Source organism: Drosophila novamexicana, unplaced genomic scaffold, assembly GCF_003285875.2.
Source record: "Drosophila novamexicana strain 15010-1031.04,08,12 unplaced genomic scaffold, DnovRS2.1 tig00000387-arrow-pilon, whole genome shotgun sequence".
NCBI classification, from domain to species: domain Eukaryota; kingdom Metazoa; phylum Arthropoda; class Insecta; order Diptera; family Drosophilidae; genus Drosophila; species Drosophila novamexicana.
In genome coordinates, this window is record NW_020824800.1 from 5232366 (window position 1) to 5259867 (window position 27502).

General features: G+C 36.6%; 1 protein-coding gene across 1 annotated transcript in view; it reads left to right on the forward strand.

Moving 5' to 3' along the window:
- Positions 1–27502, forward strand: part of LOC115760268 (CUGBP Elav-like family member 2) — a 153566-nt gene that overhangs the window by 25119 nt on the left and 100945 nt on the right. The gene's annotated exons all lie outside the window — the stretch shown is intronic.

Sequence of the window (27502 nt, forward strand, 5' to 3'; positions counted from 1 at the left end):
TGGTTTTAGTTGGTTAGTTAGTTGGTATTTGTGGTACCCAAAGGAGCTGTATACCCATAAAGTGGATTAGGCTTAGCGCAATGAGGAGAGCTGCTCTTCAAATTGACTTATGGCAACAAGCTCTATTCTTATATCGCTTAGTTCAATTAATTCCCTTCATTTCTGTAGTCGGTAAGGCTAGGCTTTAGCCAATTGACATGTTTTCGGCTTCCCTTAATTTTGTTTACATTTTGTTTTGGGCATTTTTAGCTCGACTTTTGTTTAACCGTTTCATCGGCTTTATTCCCCTTAACCGATTCGATGTATTGCGCATGCGCGCTCTTATTGGGAAATTGTTCTCTTTTGCTGTCTGCACCAAAGTAAATTCCTTTAAAAAATGTGGCTAAAACAAAGATCAAATATATTATTACAAAAAAGAAAATAACAAACTTTTCAAATAATAAACTTTTCATTCTTCATACACTATGTACCATAATCGAATTTCCAAACAACTTTCATTATCAGTTTTTTATCAAAATTTTTAAAATATTAAAAAAAGTGTATAAAATAAATTATATATTATATTTTGCCTGCAATTTATAAAAGTTGATTTACAAAAAATGTTATATAGATGGATGGATTTTGAAAAAGGTTAATTTAATATAAATAAAATTGATAAACTGCAACAATTATATTTTTTAAAACCACGTTTCCTTTTTTAATAATGGTAAAGCTTTTTTATTATTTTCAATATGTATATTTTTTTGTTCAGTTTTAACATTTTTAAAATATAAAAACCTATAAAATAATATTTCTCAGAATTGTTCCCAAAACATTTATTAACATCTATAACGATAGCATATAAAAAATTGGATTTGCCCATAAGGATATAAATATTTCTTGTTAATCATGTCTAAAATTGGCAAACGACCATTGAGGCTTAAGGGTCCCACTGCAATTGCCATTCATTCATTTATTCATATAGCCAGCAGCGGTCTCGCAAGGATGTGTCTAACAGGTTGCTGGCCACGGCAACATGTGGACGCACGAGCGAGGCAATTCGCACAGCCGAGCGAAAACCAACCGAATGTTGTTTTCAACGGGTAGAGTCGAGACGAGCTAAAAATGTCCGTTTATTATTTAGTACATTTTGCCGCCTGTAAACAGAGAGCAAGTCCTGGCTCGTACAAGGACTACGGCGATGAATTTAATTTGCCATTGGCATTTGCCGAGCATGTTGCACGATTCGTGCTGCTGAGTTTAGTACAAATCGTGCATTCAAACGGTGCGGATGCGCGTTGTTGTCCTTGCCGTCGTTATCGTCGTCCATACGTCAAACTTATTGTTTAGGCAAAACAATAATCAGAAAACTTGATTGTTCACAGGCTCGCGTAGCTCTTCTGCAAGATTCGTTGTCCTTTAGAAGTGCAAAATACAGCGCGTATCAAAGTCAATCCAATAAGCACCCAAAATTCTGGCGCACCATAAGAAGTGTATGCCAAAAAGTGCTGCGGCACTTCCAAGTGCCCGGGCACACGCCAGAGCAAAGACCAAAGTAATGACAGGCCGGAAAGGCAACAACTGGTTGCACGACTTTCTCCAGAGTCCTTTATATCTGAGCTGCTCGCAATACGCCCAGCCCAAATTAAATTCCAACGCAGCTCGCAATCTGCTTAATAAATAATTAAGCGTAATTAAAGAGTTAAAAAAAGACATACACTAAAGGTATTTTTATTGTTGTAAAATGTGTGATGGTGTGTGTGTTGTGTGCTTGAATTTGTGAGTGTTTTCTTTTGAACGGGTACAGTAAAAATTGCTTAAGTGCAGTTAGGCGCGCATTGTTTATTGTTAGGCACAGGCACATCTTTATTTGAATGAAGTTCTTGTTATTTATTTTAATTTAAATTTTAATGAATAATTCTTGTGGGTTCTTATAAAAGTATAGGGTCGCATTATGGCATTTTCTTGAGCATTTTTTTAACGCTAGAATTTATTGACATTAACATTTGGTAATCTGCATATTTTGATAACATAATTTACTGTCCGGATTCTAATAAAAATGGGAGTACATTTTGTAAAGTACTTAATCTTAGACAGTACATTTTTCATTGTTAGTACTTGAATGGAAACATGTGTTCCTTTATTCTTATAATGTAAATGTAAATTCCAATTTTGAGACAAAAATATATAGTCCTTAAATAGTTGCCAAAACTAGCTATGTACATTGATTTGCTTTAAACAATTGTCAGCGCATTTTTAAGAATGACAAAAGCTCGTCGATACTTAACACAAAATGTAAATCTGGTTTTCAATTGTATGTTTACAAGTCAAGCTATTATTTCACTTGGTCAAACTCTAAAATTAAAACATAACTTTATATGTTTAGGTAGTAGTATTACCGATTAAATTGCAAAATTTATGATATATTAGTAAAAAAAATGAAGCAATTTGATAGCAATACCCAATTTAATCTAACTTAATTTAAGCTCAGCAAAATTAGAAACTCACAGGCAATATGTGTAAATAGCTTATTGTAAACAGTGCTAAATATTTATTTAATATACATTGCGTGAAATGTTCAATTGAATTGCATTTAGTTAATACCTACTGTATTACCTAGTTGCTGTTATTGCCGCTGTGCGACTATTGTGAACGTGTTAAATGCAAATGAGTTTTTTGTCTGTTGCCGTTGCCGTTGCGGCACCCCTTTGCACTTCGTTTGGCTTGACTGTTAAGCTTTATCAATGGTTAACAACAACAGCAACAACAATAAAATGGCAACAACAATTACACATTTTTATGTCTTGAGCATGTGTCTGCGTGTCGCTGTTGTTGTTATTGCTCTTGCTGCTGTTTGCATACCGGAAATGCAAAACTTCAACAGCAGCAGCATCATTTGTCCTCCTGCTGCTGTTGCCCAACCCACTCACTCGAGCTGTGTGTGTGTGTGTGTGTGTGTGTATGTGTGTGCGTGCGTCTGTTTTTCACAGCAATATCCATTTCCGTTTCTGGCTGCTGTCGCTTCTTATTCGACACAACAACAGCAGCAACAGCAGCAGCAGCAGCTGAGCATAATAAATTTTTAATTTCATTTGCTTTTATTTATTGTTCCTTTTTTTTTTTGTGTGTTTTTCTGCCTCAATTACATTACAATTTCTCGCTCGCTTTTCGCTTCTTACTATACAAAATTTCTTCTTCTGCTCGCATAATTCAAATTTTGTGTTTTTGCCATTTTTGTTGTCGCTGCTGCTTTTTTGCAGTCAATGTTGACTGTGTGTGTGTGTGTATTTTGCATAAATATTTAATTGATTTTTAATATGCGTAATGCATATTTGATAAATGTTTTGATTTCTTACCAACTCGCTGCACATTCGATTTTCATTTAGAGTGTCCATGCATAATTCTGAGTATTTTCCAAATGTTGAATTTTTTTTCTGGCCGCACCACACTTTGATGGCCAATTAGTTTAACTAAACAATTTATTACAATAGAAATGTAATTATTCTCAAGCATGGTGATTATCAGAGGTGTAACTTAAAAAGATTAACAATTTATTTAATTACAAAATTTAATTTTATTCCAAGCAACATTTACTGTAATGTATTGCTTAAATTTTTTACATAAATATTAGCAGACAATTTCTAAGCATATTTTTGTCACTTGTTTGATGAGTTTTACCTCTTGAATTAAATTCGATTGCTTAAATAATAGATTTATAAATATTTTTCAATATATATATATATATGTTTTCACATTATTTATGCGAGACTTAAATGTGCATCAATAAATGTGAAAAGCATATTTAATGAACAACAACAACAGCCACAAGCAACTAAATAAAAGTTTATCAAATTTTGCCAAAACGAAATTTAGCAATTTGCACAAATATTTAACCGCAATTCAACTGGCAATTATATATGTATGCTGCTGTGTACGTGTGTGTGTGTGTGTGTGTGCGTGCGTTGGCCACAAATGTTTTGCCTCTGACCAAACGGTTAAAGAACACCAAAAATCGCACACAAATCACGTGCAGCGTCGGTTTGCGGCAATAGACGCGAGCGCGATTTTTCACGCGTTTGTTCTACAACTTTTTCTTTTGCCTTTCTTATTTTCGCCGCCCGCTTGTTGACAGTTTGCTTTGGTTGTGGACCCAACAAAAATGCCAAAGACTACCGTCTCAACGAGCTTTTAATTGAAAAACGTGCTGCGGATGCGAAATTTCTTGATCTGCGTTTTGTGTGGCCAACCATCTTCCTGCCACTTCTAGTTGCCACACATTTGATATTGTTTTAATTAAATGCATTTGCATTTTACAGTCCATTCTGTGCTTGACTTGTGTAGTCTGTACAATTTTTGTGATTATTTTATTCGTAGTTTTCAAAATGATTTCCTTAAACTTGTCGGCTTTTTGATTTATGGCTTTTAATTAAATGCCTCTGAAGTGCTATTCTTGTATTTATTTCTGTGTGTGTGTGTGTGTGGGTGTTCATTATTTATCTATTTGCTGCACGCGTCTGTGCAAAAGTTTGAAGCCCACACTTGTCCCATTAGGCCAGAAAACAAACTCTGCGTATTATAGGAGGGGACGGTACGGCTTTGTGCCGGTTTCGGCTTGCTGGGCAGCAGCCATATAATTATGCAATTACGTAACCATTTAAATAGACATCACACGAATTTCACAAAGTGAAATGAAATACGCAGGCCACGCCTCCACGCCAACGCCCATAGAGCAGCCACTGCCGGGACAGCAGCCTTTGACGTGACTGTCTAGCTGTCTGCGGTTGCACAAGTGCCCAGACCGAAGCAGACTCGCATTTTGTTGTTATGCTTTTCATGCGCTATGCGTAGTAACTAATTTGTGTTAGTGAGTGTAACAAGCGGCTGCTTTCGCAGTGGCAACAACCCAAAACAGACGACGTCATGAAAGCCACACCGGAGCATAATTAGAAGCCATGAAAACGTTCTAAATGCGCAAAAATCTCTTTTACTCGATTTTCGCCAAATGTCAAATTTGTTGCACCCAACTGTAAAACTTGAGCAAACTTTATATGGATTGTAGAGCGTATTCTAGACAAATCTTAATGTAGAAGTCTGGAAAATGTCACGGTAATTATACTGCTTTAAGGCAAGTGTTAAAAAAAGAAAAGCATCCCAGATCCAAATGGTGGAAATATAATGCTTCAATACTTCACGGTAATAAGATTGCTTTTAGGCAAATTTAAAAATAAAATGTCATCTTAGACAATTATTTTCTCTTGATATAAGACTGCGGCGGTTATTTACTTAAAATATGCTGTGAAGTAATCAATCAAATTTTATTCAATTATTAAAGTAATAAATCTCAATGAGTGCAGTTGCAAGAGAATTGTGATAAGTGAGAGTTGACACAATATACGCCATATATTCCCTTGTTTGTACCTGAAGGAATACTCCATTCTAGCCCTAACTGATAAATATGTTCTCCCCTGAACTATTCTCTCTTGAACTGATGATATATTCTCACCTGAACTGATATTCTAGTCTCTCCTGAATTGATATTCTATTCTTTCTCTAGCTGACAGAACTGGCGTTGAATTCATAATCAACTATTGGGTGCTTTGAATTTTTGCGTTGAAATGACTGTGAAAACGTTTCGAGGAACACACTCATTGGCGGCACATTTGTTCTATCTATCATTCATTCGTCATTCGCTCGACGCAATGCGCTCTCTGTCCGTCCGGCTTGGCCCTATTGCGTGGTATGGCTTGGGCTGCTCTTGAGTATCTGTTTAGTAGTGCGCTTAACTTAACTTCCGTTTCCGCTTTGAACAGCTTCCGTTGAGCGTTATTATCTAACTAACTAGTGGCACTCGTGCGCGTAACGTTCTTTATGCGACGTCCCGTTGCCCGCCATTGCGACCAATGCTTGTATCTCGTGGCTTGTATCTGAAGCTTTTTGCATCTCCGAGATGAGTAGCTGCTGCCGCTGTTTTGTGGCCCATGACTACGGCGGACGGTCTGCTCTAACGATGGGCGCTTCAGTTTTTGAAAAATTTAATTACAAACTCTCTGAGGCATTATTAGAGAGATAACAGGATACTAACGATGGCAAGGACGCCAGGCTATATAACAGCAGCAGTTGCAGCAGCAGCAGCAGCAGCAGCAGCTGTGCTCCAGTTCGAGTTTTGCTGGCTTTGCCTTGCTCCTTTCTTTGGAAAGTTACTTTCTTTGTTTTTTATTTTTCCCCCCCAGCCCTTTTGTAGGCTCCTGGCTATGGGCCATTTTGCGCCATATGCAAATTTGTTTTTCCTGCCGCATTTTTTTTTTGTTTGCTTTCCCAGACGCTGCTTGACTGTCGTCTGTCTGACTTTCAATTAGTTTTCGCGACTAGACGTTGTGGCACGTGCCGTGCTTTTCGTATCGTCATTGTTCACATTTATTGAACGCTGAAAAGTAGGCTATAGTTTCGCTTGTTGTTATTGTGGCTCCCCTTTTTTCAGCTTTAATTGAGCGGCACTTAAACATATTTTTTGTTTGTTTTATTATTTGTATTTATACAGTGGCATTAATTATGTTTGAAAAATGAAAATATGCCACTGGCCATCAAGTATGCATTTAATTACCAATCATATTTCAATTAATTGGTTATAAAAAAGCGATTAATAAAGCATATATACACAATGTTTACATATGTATATGGTGTGTGTATATTGTTATTATTATTTCACGCGTGCTTGCTGAACAATTTCACTTGAAAATTTATAGTTTTAATTACTATTAGCACAGATGCAAAGCCAGCCAGTAAAAAAAAAAAAACGTGGGCACAATCCGCCAGGCAACCAAACAAACCGACCGAGTGCACAGGGATATTAAGTATACGCACATAAACCTTAATCCATTGGCAACAATTAAAAGCTTTATTTGGTTGGTTGGTCGGTTGGTTGTTTTTTGGACTGGCTAAAAGTGTGTCACGACCGAATAACACAGCACGATTTACTCTTTGTTTGCCAAGTATGTTTTGTATAAAAACAAAATATAATATTTAGAGAAAATATTGGAGACAGAAAAAAAATAAACGATATTAACTAGTGCAGTGGAAGTTATATATTGCGATGTTTTAATTGTAATTAATGTGTTTTATTTACTTAATTTTTTGATAATTTCTAAATTGGATAATTATATATTATTCTATCATATCGTACTCTTTGTACATTATTTTATCTCCAAATAGATGGACTTTTAAAGTGTGGTATGTTAAGGTCCAGCATACTCTAACATATGCCCTTTGCCCCTAATTTTTTTTCCTTCTCGAAACTCTGCATTGTTAACTAATTGCCGTATTTTTTTCTGTTTTGTGCTTTGTAAAAGTTTTCTATAAAAATTAATTCGCTTGTTTTAATTTTAATTTGTTTGTATAACAATTCGAGGCATAAAACAAATGTGGCACAAATAAAACGGAAAGTAGGCACAGAACAAAAAATGCACTGGATTTCATTGCAGAAATGCTTATTTATAGTTTATTAATAAATAGCAATGGGTTAACGCAAACAAAAATAATAATAATAATAAAGGATGCTTATAAATCATAATAATCCAGCTGCGTGAAGTACACTTCAAAGGCAATGGACTATTTTTTGCTTATGCTTTTGCATTTATTTTACAATTTATATCATATTTTTAAAATAATATATTTTTTTGCCATTCACTCAATAACAGGGCATGTTGTTCTCCTCAAAACTCTTAGACACACATTTTGCTTTTCCATTCGCATTTGGTCTAATTTAATGATGTGTCCGCCGTCTGCCTAAGCAGCCAATTAGCTTACATCATTGTAAGAGAGTTTCGCATGTCTTTATTAAATGTTGCAGTGTCTGCACAGCTGCTGCTGCCGCACATATCCAGCATGTCCTGACACTTGTTGTCCTTGATGTCATATGCTGCGTGTGTCTGTAATTTAATAAATTTAATGAACATATGCCGCCGGCAGCCAGCAGCTGCCTGAGGCGTGGCAAATAGACTTCAAGCGTTGAATGTCAAAGCACCAGGCAGGAGAGAGGGAGTGGGCGACTGACGGCGTTTAGAAAAAGGGACAGGGAAATGGAGAGCGGTGCTGCAGCAATCTATTTTTCAATGCCTTTTTGCAGTCTTTAAGACAGCCTAAAAAATAGGCATGGCTGGGTGGATGCCAGTCGGGCCAGGATCCCAAGACAGATATATGCCCGGGCAATCGTTAGCAGTGGGGTGGATGGACGCAGATTATGTAGCATGTGCTCTGACTTATGATTGATGCCTTTTGTTATTGTTGTTGTGTGTTTTTGCCTTTTATTTTTGTACATATTTTTTCTTTCTTCTCTGGCTCGAAAACATTTCTCTTATGGCTCGCAGTTGTTTTGCTTTACATTTTGCCAGCTGCTTTATTAGATATAATATTTTTAGTGGCCTTTGTTGCACAGTGCGCTCCGTTATTTGATGCTCCACAGCAGACATGTGTTTACTTTTGTTTACCCAGGCTTTTCAGAACAGAATAAAAAATATACATACTATATATACATTTTATATGGTATGTTTGTATTTATAACAAAGGCGGCACTCAAATGACTCTAAATGTCTCTCTTTGCCATGTGTGTGCGTGTATTTTCTCATAGCTCGAACTTATGGCCCGCATGGGCTGCGCTTAAAGGACTCGTTGCTATAAATGTGCCTCACATTTTTCTTAACATTAAAGCGACAATATTTTCATGCAAATTGCTCATTTTATGACGCGTTTTCTTTTTTGCAGCAGGCAAATTGTTTTTTTTTTTTTTATATTTATATTTATGTGGCTGGTTTAATTGACATTTAAAGAGTAGGAGGAGGAGGAGGAGGATGTAGGCGTGGGGCAATAAAGATAATGAAAATTTGTGATGTTTAGTATATGCTAACCAAAATGGTTTACGTTTTAAAGATATTAAAATTTGCGTCGCCTTGTTTAAAATGTTTTAAATTCTTACTGAATGCTCTACTATTTTTAAAATGTTTTGGAAAGTTTATGTACATACAAAACTTATCCAAACGAGATTTCAAAGTGCCCAACATATAAAAAATATGGTTTATATGTAAATTCAATAATAGAAGAGAAACCTCATGCCTTTTTAAAACAGTTTCAAAAGCATACTCAACAAGGTATAAAAACTAAAAAAAAAAAACAAAACAAACTTATATTTTCAGAAGCATAAGAAATTAATAGAGTGGAAGAATATACCTCAAAAATATGTTAATGTATTTGTATGTAATATTTATTGTATGTCTAATCTTCTATATATATGTATGTATTTATATATATAATATAGTATTTACGAATTTCTCTGACACCGGCTGCTTTCTCTTATTATAACCGCAATTCAACGAAAGATTTTTCATTTAACCACAATTTTACTGGCCACAGTTTTAGCTTTAGTCCATTACACTGCCACATTTCTACAATTGGCCGCCTAACCCGCTGTTTTTTCTCTTATTTTTTTCGAAGAGGGCGTAAACAAAAGCGAGAAAGACCAACAAGAAAAAGAGGGGGGGCTAGAACTGAATAACAACGCCTGGCATTGTGTCCAACGTGCAGCGAACTTAAATTTTCACCTGGCCAAGCTGGTCAACGGTTGTCGTTGATTCCCAGTTCCCATTGTGGCAAATGTTGTGCAGCAGCAGCATTGTTTTCATCCTACAGTTGGCTGCTCTTCTTGTTGTTGTTGTTGCTGATGGAGCTGGCTTTGGTCGAGTGGGTTTTTGTAGCTGCGGTCATCATCATACAACCACAAAAGGCAGTCGAGCAGCCGAGCAGTCAGCGTTATATTCCCAGCGCACAGTTCAGGCCAGTCAGCGTCGACGCTCAATGAAGCATGGCTACATTATTTTTGCTGACCCACAGGTTATGCATTCATGTAGCATACTTTTCAGCGTGCCGCACATACACGCACACACATATCCGTACACGCCCCCCACATACAGACACTTGTTAAAGCCGCGTCGGCTACAACAAAAATAGCCGCTTAAACCGCGTTTATTGACAGACGACTTTGTCTTTAATTGCAGCGTTTACAATTTTTTTGCAGCAACCACTCTTTTTTGTTTCCACTCTGTTATTTATTTTACTCAGATGTTGCACAATGTGCAGTGATAACTCTGCAAGTGGACTACTTTGGAAAATATATGTAGCTGGCCAATTTTATTTCTTCAAATCATGTTCCTTACTTTTCTAACAAACTGTCCTACGTTCTTTTCACAAGCAGAGCATACGCTTCCTTGACAAAATTTCTTCAATTATGAATACATGCATGCAGCTTACTTTTCTTCGCATTTAATCAATGGTTCTTTAACAGAGTTTTCACTGTACAGAGTTTAAAAATATTTTTCGTTTCTGCGGTTTTAATTATTTTTTTGTGGCGCGTCAGCTGCCATTGGCATATATACCATATATTTTCTTCACAACGTGTATATGTGTGTGCGTGTCGGTGTTTGTTGTGCAAGTTGAAACGAGCTAATTTGTTTACTGCAGCAGCTGCCTTTGTCGCTCTTTAAGCCAGCATTTAACAAGTGGCACCCACATTAAACCTTATAAATTTTCTGTGCAAATGTGAGCCGCAACAATTTTTTTATTTTTGAACATTTCTATATACATCCAAGAGTTGCCCTCAGCTGGAATAAATTAATTTTGTTTTAATTAAATTTTCAAGCTAGACAGGCAAAAACAAAATAGGTTAACTTTGCCCCTTGAAACGGTAGCCGAAATACATTTTTAATTTGTTGAGCTTGCCTGCGTAATTCTTAAGCAATTAAACTCTCATAAAGTCATTTGTGTGTGGGCATTCTTTTTGTCGATGTTTCTTCGAAAAAAGTTACCAAATGTAGCTGACCTCTTGCCAAAAGCTCAGAAATTATTTCAATTAAATTCTTTTAATTAAAAATGAGCACAGCTTCTGACTTGTACTTTCAATATTATAAGCAGTCATTTCAGTTGAAATCCAAGAGATAAAAACAGAAAAAAATCACATTTAGATAGATTTTTAATGTTATTATAGTTATTTGTTGATTAGTCCCATCGATGGAATCTTCCCAATCGAGGAAGAGACTATAAAAATTTGTGTAACCCTTTTACTTTTTACTCAAAACAAAAAAATAATTATTTATTGCTCGCCGACTTAATCAAATATAACACATCCCCGCCCACATTTGTTGAATACATTAAAATTGATGAAAAATTTGATTTGCCTTTAAGAGAAGCCAACAACTTAGCGTAATTATATGAAAAGGCCAAACAAAGTCCGCAAATCGCACAAAAGTTGGTAATATTTGTTATGCTTCGGCCTGCTGCTTGGCCAGCTGCCTGGTTTAACTTGGCTTTTATGACAAACATGGCCTGAACGTGCAAAACGTGAGCAGAGTCTGAGTTTTCCAGGCATATCAGTCTTCGTCCTTGTGTTGTTGTTATCTTTACCGGCTGTGTCATAAATCTCACGATTCCTGCATGAAACTCAGCTGCGCCTGGCTTTATTGCCGCCAGTGTGGGTGTATGTGTGTGTATTAGTGTGTGTGTGTGTGTGTGGCTGCTGTTATTTTACTTTTATATAAATTTCAACGTAAAATGTCTTAATAAAGTCGTCAGCTTCTGTGTCAGGCGCAGCACCGCGCTCGGCTAGGCAAACATCTTTATATCAAGGACATTTTTATGCCTGCCACAGCCGTTGTTATTGCTCCTGCTTGTCTGCTGCTGCTGCTGTTGCTCCTTGGCGAGATTTTACTTAATGATCGGCAGGATGGCGCATTTAATAAATACGTAAATAAGCAAATGCTAAGAAATTAAGTGCGAGTGTTCGTGTGAAAAGAATTGCCATCATTTCTTGTAGGTCAGATATATGTTTTGTGTCAGTTCCATGGAAGGTTGAGGGGTTTGGCAGTGGAACTGTAATAAAAATAGCATGCGGACGAATTTTCCCAAGGGAAAATGCTGATCTTCTCCCAAATATATTTTCTTGGGATCTCAATGAGAAACATTTAAAATGTTGCCTAAATTCTCATAGATCTGTTCAAAGTGGTTTTAATATATTTCGTATATTTTTATTATACTTAAAAAATCATTAAATTACTTCTAATATTTAAAATTCAAAAATTCATTCTCTCACTTGCGATAGCAATTCTTTAGAATACACTGTACAATTTAAGCTCATGAGGTCACAACTTCACTTGCTTCATATACTCTTCAATTTTGTTGAACTGCAAGCTTTATATCAGGCGACAAAATCGCACAAGTACAACGAGCATGTTCAAAAATCAATAGCTCACAGCAACGTACGCACACACACAAAGACACACACACATACACATCACTGCTATACACATCTACGCACAACCAGCATGTGAGATCCTTCATGCATGCGCACAAAAGTATGCACCAAAAAATGTATGCAAACCAAAACAAACCCGAAAACCAAACAAACTCTCGCCACTTCCGCCAAAAACTGACAAAGCGATAAAAAATTTTGAGAAGTAAATGTGAAATCATTTTATATAACATAAATTAAATGCGCTACCCGAAAACTGCATTAAACATAAATCAATGAGAGCGACACAGACAATCGGATTAAATGCGCCAGCGAGAGTGATAGAGATAGAAAGAGAGAGAGAGAGAGAGATAGAGAGAGGGAGAGCGCGGGGAGACATAGCAGCTAAACAATGGCTGTCATTTGCACTCAGCGCTAGACGCAGCCAATTTAAAATTGTCACAAAAATGTGGATGAAATTAATAAAATATTTAAAATGCAGCAACAAACTAAAATGGATGCAAATTTTCTAACAATTATAGGCATATTAAACTATTAGAGAACTGTGTGCGTGCGACAATCGCATGTGTGTGTGTGTGTTTGCCTCATAAATAGATGCGGAAAATCTGGCGCAACTTTATTATGTAGACAAACGTAAATAAAATAGAAGAGGCGTAAATTTGCATATCAAAGCAGCTAATAGAGAGAGAAAGAGACGTCGTAGCAAAAAGAGAAAACAATACAGACGTGTGTGTGTGTTTTGCATTGTAATGTGCGCGCGAGTGTGTGTGCGTGTGTGTCTGTCTCTGTGTCATAAATGTGTTATTTATGAGGCATATTAACAAGCGACAAACGATGCATAACACACACACACACACACACACACACACACACGCACAACAAAAGACAACAGCAACAACAGTTCATATATAACAATCCGAACTACATAACTCATACGCACTGTAGCATATTTACAGTCTTTAATAATTGATGAGCCTCGAACAGACTGAAAATCTGTGTTGTTTTTGAAGCAAACAATTTTCATATTATTTTAAAGTGAAAGCATTTTAAAGCTAGCATCATGATAAACATCATAATCACTTCTATCTCTTGGCAAATTCTTTAAGATTTTAAGCTGCAAATTAATGACTTTTTCAAAAGCTTAAAGAACAATATTTTTCAATGAAAATTGTGTAGTTTTAAAATTGTTATTTATTTAATCGCATAATTTTAATTGCTTCTATAAGTTCTTTGATGATAGTGTGGCGAAAGCAAAATATTTTATACACAGACACTTTTTTCTTGTTGCAAAATTCGCATAAATTTTATTTATAACATGTTTTGCCCTTATATCCATTTAAATCTTTTCCTTGAAATATGAAATGTCTAGCTTTTCTTGGAACACACGCTGGAAAATGTTTGAGCTGCTGTAAGCTAAGCCTTTACGGCGAATTATATTTTTGGTAAAATAAGGCTTTACCTCTTCACTTTCCTTTTTTTCTCCCCATTTGCCTTGACTACAATGCTGTGCTGTGCTTCCCATTCAATTTATCTCAATGAACGAGCAAATTCAATGCACAAAACACACATTCCATGAAATCTAGAATTAAATCCAATTCGCACACAGACAAATCTCGACATTTTCACTGACTTAATTCAATTTAACAGTTTACAAAGTAAAGAAAATACAAAAAACGAAAAAAACGAAAGTAAAATGGGAAAAGGTTAAACAAGCAAAAGGAAATGTTTGATAATATTTCTAGCAAAAGGGATATGTGTCCAAGGGGCAAGGGACATTCACTGACCAGAGTCAAACACCTGCAGTTGGTAAAACAAAAGGGGTGGACCACAAAAAAAAGTATACAAAATGAAAGCCCTTTGAGCGAGGGCGCAGCCGTCGTGATAAGCGTGCGACGTGATGTCACAAAATAGACACAGAGATACCAACAAATACTTTGCTTTAAAAAAAAAAGGGTTACAAGCAACCATTTTCGCATTGGCCTTTTATTATGCCTTTTGCCCTTGGACCTGCTTTTGCGGGGCCACATTTGTCTATTACACACGAATTAACATGAAGTCCAAAAATAAATAAACAAGCGACGGGTCGCAACTTATCTATACGTCTGTATCTGTATTTGCATTTGCATTTGTTGTGCTTGTGTGTGTGTGTGTGTGCTCATCTCTATCACTCTCACTCGCAGGACACACACAGGACAGGCCAACAGACATGTCAACAGCTTTGTGCGCCAGTTTTGTGTTTACCTTCTCTCATATCTTGTGGCGCAATTTTTTACGGCTTTGGTTTGTTGTTGTTGTGTATTTTATGCGGCTGCTGCACATATTTATTTGCCCAAAAAACCCTATGGCACTTTTATCAGCGCACGTTGCAACGTGGAGGCAGTGTGGAATACTCTGAATGCAGCCAAGCGAAACACAGCCTGAAATTATTTGGTTTAATATATATTTTTTTTGTTTATTATTTCGCGTGGGACGTTTGCATTTTATGGCAGATCTATGACGGACTTATCATCTCGTTGCATATTGCGGTGCAGCTGAGGGTGCTCTGTTTGTTGTGCACATACACTATTTATTGTTTGTTTTTTGGGTATACATTTATAGTTATTGACTGCAATTCTTCATTTTGTTTGCAGCCCAGTTGCGGTAACTTTTTTTGAGGCGTGGTACCGCAATTTATTATGTGCAGCAACTTAAGTACATTATTTGATATTATTTAAAGAATTTTTTGACTTGTTTCCATAAATGGGAAGAGACTATAAAGTTAAAAACAGAAAGGGATCTGAAACATATTAAACTGGTAAACCTTAAATAAATTAAATAAAATGGACGAATTGTTTTGAGCCTTTCTGAACAAGAGCAAGAACTTTTAAATCTGGACTTAAGATAGGTAACCAAAAGTATGAAGAATAAAACTTGAAAGAATATAACAAAATTGAGGAAATTACTCATAAGACTTTAGTTTTATGAAGATATAATAGATAGATACATAATAGATCGTCAAAGCAAACCAATTTTACAAAAACTATAAAAACAACAGCAAAAATCTTTCTATCAGGGTTTTTCTGAAGAAAATGAGACAAATTTAAAAATTAGGATTACAAAATTATACAATATTAAGTAAATCTCTTGAAGTAATGTCTATAGACTAAAGCTGGAGATATAATATCAAACAATTCCTATTTGAATATATTTTAAAAAGTCCAATATTATAACAAGATAATGCTGTTGAGTTGTCAACTTTGTTGTTGACCTGTCTGTCAACGGTTTTAAATAGATCACAACACCAAAGAGCTAACGAACTGCATGACAATGTCAAATTTTGGTAGCAGTAAACGATAAATTTTCAGAAAATTGACAACATCAAATTGATGGACGCAACAAATGAGTGACAAGGACGGACCCAACAAACCCAGCAGAAGAAAAAATATGGACAGAAAAAGCCAAAAGGCGACCCACTGCTGATAACATTAAAAAACGCACATCAAACACAGCGCACAGCGAACACATCGCGTGTCAGTAAAGATTATGATAGGATATATATATCTGTATATAGACATATAAAATGCAACAACAGCAATAAGAACACGAAACGGGAAATTGGACATCGTTGGGCGCCGCACAATTTGACTGGCATGTCAACAGAGCACAAAAAAACAAGTAAGAGTGCTCTAGTCGGGAATGCCCGATTGGAGGATACCCTGCAGCTTCCTTTACCAACACAAAATGAAAGATATTTCATTCTATTCTAGAAGCAACATGTGAAATATGGTGACTCTAGCTTTTAAGACTTCATAATTAGCTCACACAACAGGATTTCAATATCGATTTATATCGATGGCTTAGAAACGGGACCTGTTATCGATTATTGGAATCAAATTAATGCTGCTATGATTCCTTCTGCCTGTTACATATATTTGCACTAAAACATTATACCCTTTCTATCCATTTCAATTGGTGCAGGGTATCAAAAAATATAAAAACCAAACCGGATACTGATGAAAACAGAAAAGTTGTGTATATGCATGTTTTTTATCAGCAGCCACAACAAACGCAGCTCAAAAGCAAATGAATGACAATTGACAATGCATATTGTCAAAGCTTATTGCATTTATCAGCGTTTGAGAATTGTTTGCTTTCTCCCACTCTCGCTCTCTGAAGCGCATTATTCGCTTTGTGGCAGCTTCAATGCAGTCAGCGAACTTTAATACTCTGTAATTAGCAACTGCAAGCGGGGTGTGGGGCACGAGTCGAGTGCGCTGAAGAGTTATTTCAGCCAGACAAGTGCTGCAGTTGTTTGTGGTATATTTGTGCAGACGACGACGGGGTTAGTCTAAATGCACTCTCACTACACTCTAATTCAGTTGGCCCTTTTGTTGCTGTTATTGTTGTTGTTGTTGTTGCTGGTCTCAACAATGCACAATGCATGCAAATCACAACGGCGCAATTAATGTGTCCAACTTGTGTCTAGCCATGCAAAATTGTTGCTACCATTTTTGTTGCCTGCACTCTTTGGCTAATTTGATATTTAAAGCTGTGTCCTGTGCGACAATAAATGTAGAAAACTAAGCAGACGTCATTTCATGCTTAGATTATTTTAAATTATGTAAATTATTTTAAAGGAGCTGAGAACTAAGGGGTTTTCGGCCACTGTTGTTAGAAAAGCACTCCAAATTGGTCTGAAATATATATGATTGTGGAAAGCGATTATGCAGATATTTAGAGAGAGCGAGAGAGAGAAAGAAACACTCTTTCCAAGAGTATTAGAGCTTGGAAATGTATTAGAGCTTCAATGTATTTCAATCGCCTCACAAGTAGTAGATATTTTATCTGAATGAAAGGGGAGATCTTGTCCTCTTAATCTAGAATCCTTATAACATTTGTTTATAGTTTATTATTTATTTGTAGTTTATGTACTATTACAAATTATATTACTATTATTCACTTTTCTGTATTGTACTGCAAAAGGTGCAGAGGAATAAAAAGAAACCGTCAGTTTTTTTAATAAAGAAATTTATATATAAATATATATCTGTCTCGCGAAATCAGTCATGGATAGAAGTTAGATAATACAATACAAAATTAATTAGGTTAAGCTGAATTTAATTACCCTTATTCCTGATTCCCACTAGTGTAGGTTTACCTTATAATATTTCCACATAAAACCATAAAATAGTTTGTTTATTTTTGGTACCTTCCTTTAGGTTTTAGCGCAATAGTTCTACTTCCTGGACCCCCCAACTCGAGCAGCTTACGACGTGTCCAAGCCAATTAACACATTGTCCACTTTTCGAATACCTCCTCTCAGCATGAAATGCCAAAAACACTTAAACTATTTGGGACTGAAACTAAAAATGAAACTTTGCGTGCCAAACACTCGCAAACCGAACTTTTAATGCTCAACCGACTTTTGCTTTTATTGGCCCACCTGAAAGGCTAAAGCTGGCAGTTGAGTGAGACATATTTATGTGGCCCATACACGCAGCACGCGGCACATTTCTCATTTAACTGCTTTGGCTGGCCATTTGCTAATTAATACCAAGTTCCATTTATTTTGACGCTCAAACAACTAAATTTTCACCCCACACATTTCCGAATTTCCCAAGAACAAATCAATTTTGTTTTCTTTACTTTCACTTTTATATATTGTTTGTTTTTTTTTCTCTTGTTTGACTTTTGCTATGAGATTTGTGCTCTTTTACGACTTTTGGCATGTCCAAACTTGCCCTCAGATATTCTCTATTGCGTGTTGTTTGGGGTTGCCTTTTCGGCTTTCGGGCTGGGGGGTGGTCTGTGGTTGGGGGTTTGCTCTGTGTCAGCATCGTTTAGCAGCGATCGCACGCAAAAATATTTGTACGTAATAAAATTAATGGCGTCCGTTGATGTTTTATTAATTTATACAATGCCCGCCGCTCGGGCCTAGAAAATAATATATATTGCACATACGACGCGTGCTTTGCATTATTAAGCAATTAAATACTAATTAAAGCGTAACATGAACCAATTTTCTAATTTTGCTTGATTTTTATGTACGCGTGCGAGTCTAAGAAGTAGGGTGCGTTAATGAGCCGGTATTTGGGTAATCATATGGAAAGGGGCTTTAAGATGATTAGCTTTATCTGTTAACTAGTTGGGAATTGCCTGTTCGTAATGTTCTTTTCCTCTTGCAGTGTTGGCAAACGTTTATTAGTGGCTGCACTTCGATAAGGACAACCGATAACTATCGAATCAATTATGGCCATGCGAATCATACACAACGATTAATGTATAATAATTATTGATTGGCTATTTCATGTCTATTTTATTCCAATTGATAAACTTTCGACTGAATACCAATCAATATTTTTTTGTCATTACTTTCGATGCTTTCACATTACTTTATATTTTCAAGCCTTCGAGCCTTGTAAGCCTTTGACCCATCTGCACTTCGATTTGCAACCGTTCATATTTCAAACTGCCTCATTCAATTTTATGAGTCATCCGAGATATGCACTGCAACAGATGTGTGTGAGTGTGTATCTATAAGCACGACAGCACCGACTGCCAATCTACCTATTGCTTGCCAAAATCCAACCTTCTGCCCGCACTATATATTCCAGGACTTCAGCGTTGCAGTATTTGTAGTCAATAGATAACAGCATATTGTCTGTTATATATATATAAATTATTGCAGACCCTGTGCAAAGCAATCGTATTGCAGTTGCCCTCGCTACCTTGCGCTGCCCTCATAATGCTTTCCAGTTGCAGTTATCATTTTAGTTGGGCTAGTAGCTATTGATATTGGTCCTTGTTTTAAATGTTAAAACGAAATTAAAAAAGAAGCTCGATATAAATTGTGAAATATCATTTCAATTCAACTACACCTGCCCGCCTGTGCGGCTGTTTTGGGAATTACATTTCGCATATTTGGTTCGAATGTATCGTGTTTTGTAGTCTTGCTGGTTTCGTGTATTTGTCTGTCGTATCTGTGTTTTTATGCCCTAGAGTTGTAAGGGTATGTTTGACTTATAAAATCGTTGGAAGCAAGCGGGCATAATAGGTAGATGTATATCTTTATCTGTCTAAGGGATTATAAAAGCTAGCTTTACAAATGTTTTGATATTAATCAAATTCGTTGAAAGATATTTATCAGGTTGATATAGAGACAAATAATACAATATGTACGCATAGATGGTAGATGGATAGCTGAAAATATATTTAGAACTTAATGATAAATGGACAGATATATAAATAGACGGATATGATTGCATATTTTCAACTGAAAAATAATATTTTCTGCTATATATTTAACATAATTGATGTACGATACATTTAATGTACTTTTGCAGAGCATCAGCCTATCCGATATAAATATTTAGGCTTAGTTTTTTCTGTGTGGATTGTTGTGCATTTCGTTTTTGATCCTGGGCAAGCAATAAATATTGGCATATGAAAATTGCATTGAAAATTCCAAGTGGCTCTCAACTCGTTGCTAATTTTGCTGCTTCAATTGTTCTTGTCGCTGTTTGTTCTATAGGCAGAATACATTTTGATATATTCGTTTTAAAGCAAGAAAAAAGCCAGCATTTTGCCCAATTGAAATTGAAACTATTGAGAACGGAATATGGTAAATATGAGAAATATTTGTATTTGTATTGGCTTATGGAAAGTAATATTCGTATATGAACTGAAAGGCAATTTTTTTTTTTGCATTTTAAGTAAATAACTATGGCAAATGGATATTGCATTTTTCAATTGAACTCAAGTAAAATTTAATTTCTTAATTGCGTCGAAGAAATGCTAGAGAAATTTCTAAAATTTCAAATATTATTTGAAGCAATTTCATTTTGCCTTTAATTTTAGAAGAATTTCAGCTATAAATTATAAGAATCAAAATAACACCTAGCTGAGTGATAGCGCTTGTGCTTAAAATGCATAACTTTCTTCTCTTAGTTTGTTCCCCAAGTTCATTTCCGTTTGTTTATCTCAATCAGAATTCTTGTGGCTTCTTTAGCAAACTTCCTGCTGGGGGCCTTCATCAGGCATGCGGCGTTTATCAAAACACAAACGAGCCAAACAACAACTATCATAATAATGATAAGCAGTTGCGAAAAGAAAAAAAATAAGAAATAAAATGTAAAAAACGCAGCTGCTAAATTTGTTCAAAACAACAATTTTGCACTGCAAAATAGGAGAGGAAAAAAAAGATGACAGATTAGCGCGATAAATTCGGCAGTTAACGGCGGAGCAGGAATACGCCGCGACAGTCGATTGCAGCAGTTGTTGCCACTCGGACACGTCGTCAAAGTTGCAAATTCCCCCCCAAACAAACCACTAGGATTGCCGGAAATTGAGAAAGTGCCAAAAGAAACAAATTCAAGAAAATGCTGTAGAGAATGCGACAACAGAAACTTAACGGCGTCTGCGGCTGGGTTAAGAAAAGTTAAACGAAAAACTTTTGAATGCGCTGGAAAATTTTTTGTTATATATATATATATTTGCCATGTGCTTTGCCCATTTGAGCGGTACATACATTTTAAAATAAGTTGTGGGCGCAAGGAAAGGTTAGCCCCGAAGTCCACCACAAACTTTTGCTAATGAGTGTAAGAGTTTTCCTTTATTTTCTGTGCACTCGCCTCCTTATCCCATAATTTTTCCATCTTGCGTTGTGGCCAAGTTCTTACTACACTTGGGTTGATTTTTTCTAGTTTTTTTTTAATACGTTTATTTGCCTGAGCACTTGCCTTTTGAGTTTCAGCTGATGACATAAATAATTCATTGCGAAAAACGGCGCTTAACTTTTAATTAAATCAAAAATTTGGACTTTAATTGAATATTCTGCCAAACAAAAGAGCCCAAAATGCCACACAATAAGCTATTAAGCCTTAAAGTCTAATAAAATAAACAGTAAACACACTTAATGCCTTGATTACCAGCACCAACAAGGCGGCAACGCCGCAGCGCACCAATACAAACTGTAGGCTCGCCGTTAGACACGGCATCTTGTGTGTCCTGCTGTGTGTCGCGCTTCTCACTCTCCCGTTCACCGAAATGTTAAGCTTATGGTATACACTCTTGCCCAAGACATTCGAGTGGGCACAGATTTATGCCAAGCAGCCATGTTGACCTCAAAATTTGTGCTAGACTTGTGCCAGAGCCTGAAGGTGCCCGACTGTGTAGCTCCTCGGGCTGCTATTAGGCTGTTCTCGCTGTTGAGTTCAAAAACACATGTAAAAGCCCAACTGTGCTCAAGCATGACTGAAAAGTTGTTGCCTGTGGTATGCCTTAAAATATTTACATCATTGGGCTTTTAAGGCTTGCAAAGCCAATTCGACAGAATTTCGCCAAAATGCGGGAATTTTGTAAAAATTTCATATGTCGCTGACAACACAAAAAAATACGTTATCCTTTGTTGAACGATTTTTAATTCGTTTGCTTTTGTTTCAAAAACAGCGAGTTTAACGTTTATTTTAAATACGACAAAAAATCACTTATTGTATATTTGAATCATCATCGATTAGTTTTGCAGACTAAAGTCTTACGATAATTTAATCTGTCTCTCATTTATATCAAGAATCGCTTTAAATGCAGACTGTAAAAGCTTGTAGTAAAAACTCAGTATATAATGAAATTTAAATAAGTGGGACGTCTCATCAGAATTGAACTTCTTATATATACTAATTATCGAGCTAATGTAGAGTGATGTCTTACATAAACAAATTAACTTTTTGGTGAAATAGTTTTCAAGAACACAACTAATAGATACTACTATTATTTTGTGACTAGCATGTGGCCAGCTTGGGGCACATTACGTCCTTTGTCTCTTTTTGAACTGTTTCAGTCTGGCAGTTGCAAGCACCAAGTAAATTTATAGCAATGATGTGGCGCTGTCTTAAAGTAAAATATTGACAGTTGACTAGAGGCAAGTGTGGCATGAACTGTTGGCTGCTGGGGCGCAACCAAAAGTTTTTCCGTTTTGGCTCTGCTCTCAGCTCCAGAGAAGCAACAAGCAGCAGCAATGCCAGAAGACGAAGTAATTGCTTACTGCTACTCATCCTGCTTGTCCTTGTTGTTGTTGTTGCTGGCTTCGTTTTATGTGGCAGCAGAAAGAGCGGGGCGGCACAGTGTATGCCATGACTATGCTGCCTGTGGTCGTGGCCATGGTAACTACGTCCCACGTCCCCTTCAGGCCATATTCTGGCAGCCATTAGGCGACTGCCGTCATACAATGAAAATCGCATCGTTGGCTATGTTTAATTTTTAGGACTGTTGTTGTTTAAACCTTGCAGATGCGGGGGCGTGCCAGGCTCTCAAGTTTTTTAGTGCTTTATAAATATTTCAGCTTCACACGTGGCGTATGCGCATTATATTTTATTCATTGGCTCAAGGCAAATCAATGACAGACTCTTCGCTTTTTCGCAAGCAAAGTGAGTTTTCGTGTTTTTTCCCGATTACATATTTTCCACAATAATCTTTGAACAATAGCAAGTAAATTCATAATAATAATTGCAAACTTTTCAATGGTGCATAAACATTTTAGGCAAGCTTCTACTCGGGGGCTGCCTTCTAGGGCTCGATAATTGGCACACAGCCTATTTTCATGAGTTTGCAGCCAAGTATATTGTTCTGGCTGTCTTTGCCAATTGAGTCCTTGAATTAATCATCATATTGCATCATGAGAGTCTTGCATTTGTAATTCAATTGTCAGCTGATAATTTATGTGTTTTCGGGCGACCAGTTGCCACAATTTTGAAATAAACGCTTCGCTTAATTTAATTCTAGTTTAATTCGTAAATAATATTGACTATTGAATATTGGCAAATATTTGAACTGGTGTGGGTTGAACTTAGAAGAACTAGGCAAACATAAGTCTTACTATTGGTAATGAAATTAATATTTTAGTTATTTATTTACATATGTATATATTCTCCATTGCCTCTTGACTGTATTGAGCCTCATCTTTCTCTCTTGCAAGCTTCCAATTTAAAATTCTATACTGTATTAATGATTTTCTCAGACTGTACTTGATATATAGACAATTGTTCAGCATTGTTTCTCATATCCTCAGCGTCCTCCCGATTTCAACTTTATTTAAAGCTTTTTACTGTATTTACGGCTTCTTTTGTCAATTGGTTTTGCAGATGGAACTTGATGAATGCCTTTTTAGCTTTCCTCCATTGTCGTTTTTTCACATTCTAGTTTCGTTTACCACTATACTTCTTCTATAATCAATTGATTCAGTTCCAGACCTATATATTTAATGGTAAACCTTCAATGTCTCTAGATGACGCCCTGTTCTCCTGAACTCTTCTCAAGTGCATTTGTCCTCCATTAATATTTATCCAGTAACTGCATGTGTCCTCCATTGTTACTTGGAATCCGCCCTGGAAACTTAAGTAGTTGCTTAATGTCTTTACTTAGCTCCTTCCTAAAACTCGATTTACGTCATTTATTGTTTTATTATCTCTTGCGGCACTGCATATATAGATGCAGGTTTATAACTCACCTGCATTTACGGCAAGCGCAGAATATATGTTCGTCAAACTTAATAGGCAGTTCCTCTATATTTGATATTAAACTTTTAATACATCTGCTTAAATTGAAAGTTTCTAGTTCAACTAAAAATTTATTGTTCAATAAATTTGTTTGGGTTTTTTTTTATTATGCAGCATGCATTCAAAACATTAAAGCTGCAACGAAATGGACTTTATTTTTTTGGTCTTTTGCTTACGCTCAGTTCTTTATGCACTGCTCTTGTCATTTTCATGCGGCAAAATCTCATTATTTTTTTGTGGCTCCGCAGCTTCCTATGGCAATGCTGTCAGAGGGAGAGAGAGAAAGGCACAGAGAGAGAGGGAAAGAGAGAGTAGCTAACCTAAACCGAGACCCCAGCCCATTCAATTGTAGCCATTCCCCTGCTCGATTCTCTGGGTGTTAGAAAGCGGTTCCTCGTTGCCGCTTATCAACTTTTTCCATATAGATTTTCTTCGCACTTGCATAGTATAGTGGAAGTGTGTGTGTGTGTGTAACTCCTATATAGTCTGGCAACTCGCGTAGTCTCGCAGCATATTCATTTCTTTTGCCATTTGCTTTATTTATTTTCCATAGGATTTATGTTTTTGGGTTATGGCGCTTGTCTTTGATGTTGCTATTTTTTTCCCGACTACGTTTTCCTCACTTTATCACAATTTTTTCATTACTCTTCATACGCTTCAGTTTGATAACATAGCGCAGCTAGTTTTTAAAGCCTTTTCAAATTCTATTATGCGACAGCTTTGCTGCTGACTAATGAAAAAAAACGCAAGAGTGCAAAAATAATGAAAATAAAATAAAAGCTGTGCCGCGTCTGCTGTTATATGAAGACAAGAACTTTGCCAAAGGCTATGGGCTGAGCCTGAGTCACAAATGGGGCGGATTTTTTTTTGAATGTAATTGCGGCTTTGCCTAATTAAGTTGTAGACTTGGCATAGTTTTGACAATAGATTAGGGCGTAAATAAAGAAAGAAGCTGTATAAGACAGAATTTAAATGCTAAACTAAAGTTGTTATTCGAGCGAAAATTTAATTAAAGCTTACAGAAGAAAATACATACATAGAATACATACGCTTGAAGTCCTCATTAAAGGAAAATTTATGAAAGGAAATTTGATCAAGGCGCGTATACAAGAATGAAAATAGAACAAAAGAAAATGCTGTGAATGTTTTAATGAGGAGAAGAAAAGAAGTATAAAAGCGTCGAAATTTTAACCGTACTCGTCGCACGGGAAGCTAAAATTTAAAAAATACTATATATAATATTTGAAGAGAAAATTTATAGGCAACAAAAGCGCAAAGGTCTACAAATTACAAAATTATTTGTTCGTAATCAGTTTGATTAACAATTACTTGACTTTTCGATTGAAGACTCCTTCTCGATTTTTCATTACATTCTTTGCGGCTAAATGTGAACATATCTAACAATCAATCAACGCTTGTTAACTTCAAGGCGGCAGCTTATCTTCGAGCGCTTTTCAATGGCTTACAAAGAAGCTGTAAGATAATTTTGTGGCCAGATGATGCTATTCAAGTAGTTGCAAGCAGTTGACCGCAACAGCGTCGTCGGATCCATGGCTAAGCATCTTACAAGCATTTTGGTCAAGTCTCATTCACACACACACACACACACATATATACACAGATACACAGACACCTGCCACTGTCGGCAGCCTCAATAGCCCGACAGTTCACTAGCCCTTGCTGCCTGCTGCTCGCTGCTAGCTGCTGTTGCAAGTATCTAAACTAGAATGTTTGTTTAGTATCTTTTACACTGTGCTGCACAGTTGTCTGAGCATGGTTTCTCTTATATGTGCTTTGGTTGGGTGTTCTTTCATTCTTGCATTGGTGCAGCTGGGCAACTCGGATTCTCGGACTGTTGTCTAGTCGTACGTTTCAGCATGCTTTGCATGCCACTCGACTAGCACAATCACACACACACACACACAGACGCAGAGTGTGTGTTTGTGGGTGGGAGAGGAGGCCTTGCTGTTTGTTGTATGACATATAAAAGTCAACTTGAATGCGCTGTGTAAATTTAGCCACCCAGCATTCACTGTTGCATTGCATTTTGCAATGCGTTCTAAAGCTTTGCTTGTGTGCGTGTGTTCTTTCAACACTGTTGCAACTTTAAGTAGTTGTGTGTGTGTGTGTGTGTGTATTTGTTGGTGCCAAGGAAATGGTTGCATTTGAAAGGAATTTGCCTTTACAAGATTTTACTCTTTGCAATTTACACGCGCCGCGCACTTTCCTTATATATATATATATATGTATATATATATAGCAATACACAAGTGCATATAAGTATATGTATTCGTAGATATGCACATGTATTGTATGCATTTGGCTTTTGTAAATGTTGCTTTCTTATTACATGGCATTATATCGTGTCGTGTAGATATATAAAGTAGTTGCTTGCTGACGTTTGCTGTTTCTTGCAGGATGTTGTTTGCCGCTGCCACAGCAGGCAGCCAGCCAAGCAGGAAGTTATCTTCAGGAAAGTAGTGAAAAACTAACAAAACTGATTTTTTTTTTTTTCATCTTCTCTGAAATGGCCAGGCTTCTGCGCTTAATTAGCAAAAAATAAAGGGATAGCGTGTAGCATAAATGTATCTATGGAAGATAATTAAAAATAAAGCGGAAAGGTAGCGAAATTTAAGACACGATTTTTGAGGTCTTATGTAAATAATAATTCATTTTTGTGGTCAAAATTATATCATGAGAAAATGGAATAAAAACAATTACAAAATAACCTGTTAAGAATGAATAAGGGGGAGGTTGGAAAATAAAAAAAAACGCGATATTGCAATCAATTTTATGCTATTCAAAGGTTTGCGGGGCTTTCACAGAACTTATTATATCGGGGACTTAATTATATTTTTGTGTATTCTTATGATCTGTTTATACTAAAGCTTACATTTTTAAGTTTTTGGGAACCTTGTTAATATCTTCCAATCAATTGAGTTGAGTTCTTTTGGTTCTCTCATTTTATTGTCTGATTTGTTGCTGCCCGAGGGCAACGACAGCATCATTCAAAAATGCCTCAAAATGTTGACCATTAAACTGAGCCCGCCCCAGTGCCCCACGGGACAGGGCAACACCCACCCACTACACACGCACACCAACACAGACAGACCCCACATGAGCTGCCCCTTTGCCTATGGCCACCCTTCAACTGCTGCTGTTGGCATTCAGTGTCAAGCTTCTATGGCTCAAGTGTTTGCATTTTACAACCACACACTTGCAGACACTCACACTTACACACACGCAAACTCAGCAGCTGCTGGTGTGTGTGTGTGTACTTTATACGTTTTGTGTTTGTGCGTTGGCATTTTGTAGAAGAGTTTCTAGCACCAGCTTAAGTGAAATGTAGCTGACCTAAGCTACAAAATAAACACAAATGCAACGTAAACACACACACACACCGAGGCACGGACATACACACGCACAACACACATGCACACAGCGCACGTAGGCGACTTTCAGGACAATAAGAAACGCAAATGTCAGTGCACAAGAACGAGGGGCGCGACCGAAAGACTGAAAGATACTTTTAACAAAGGGAATTTATATGTATATATCTGTGTGTGTGTGTGTGTGTGTTTGTGTGCATACATGTATGTGTGTGTAATGATTGTCAAGGTCGCCGTCGCACAACCATCTTAACCAACTAATTTCATTTTTTTGGCGTTTATTTGTACTAATCCAATTTGCAATTTGCCTCCCAACT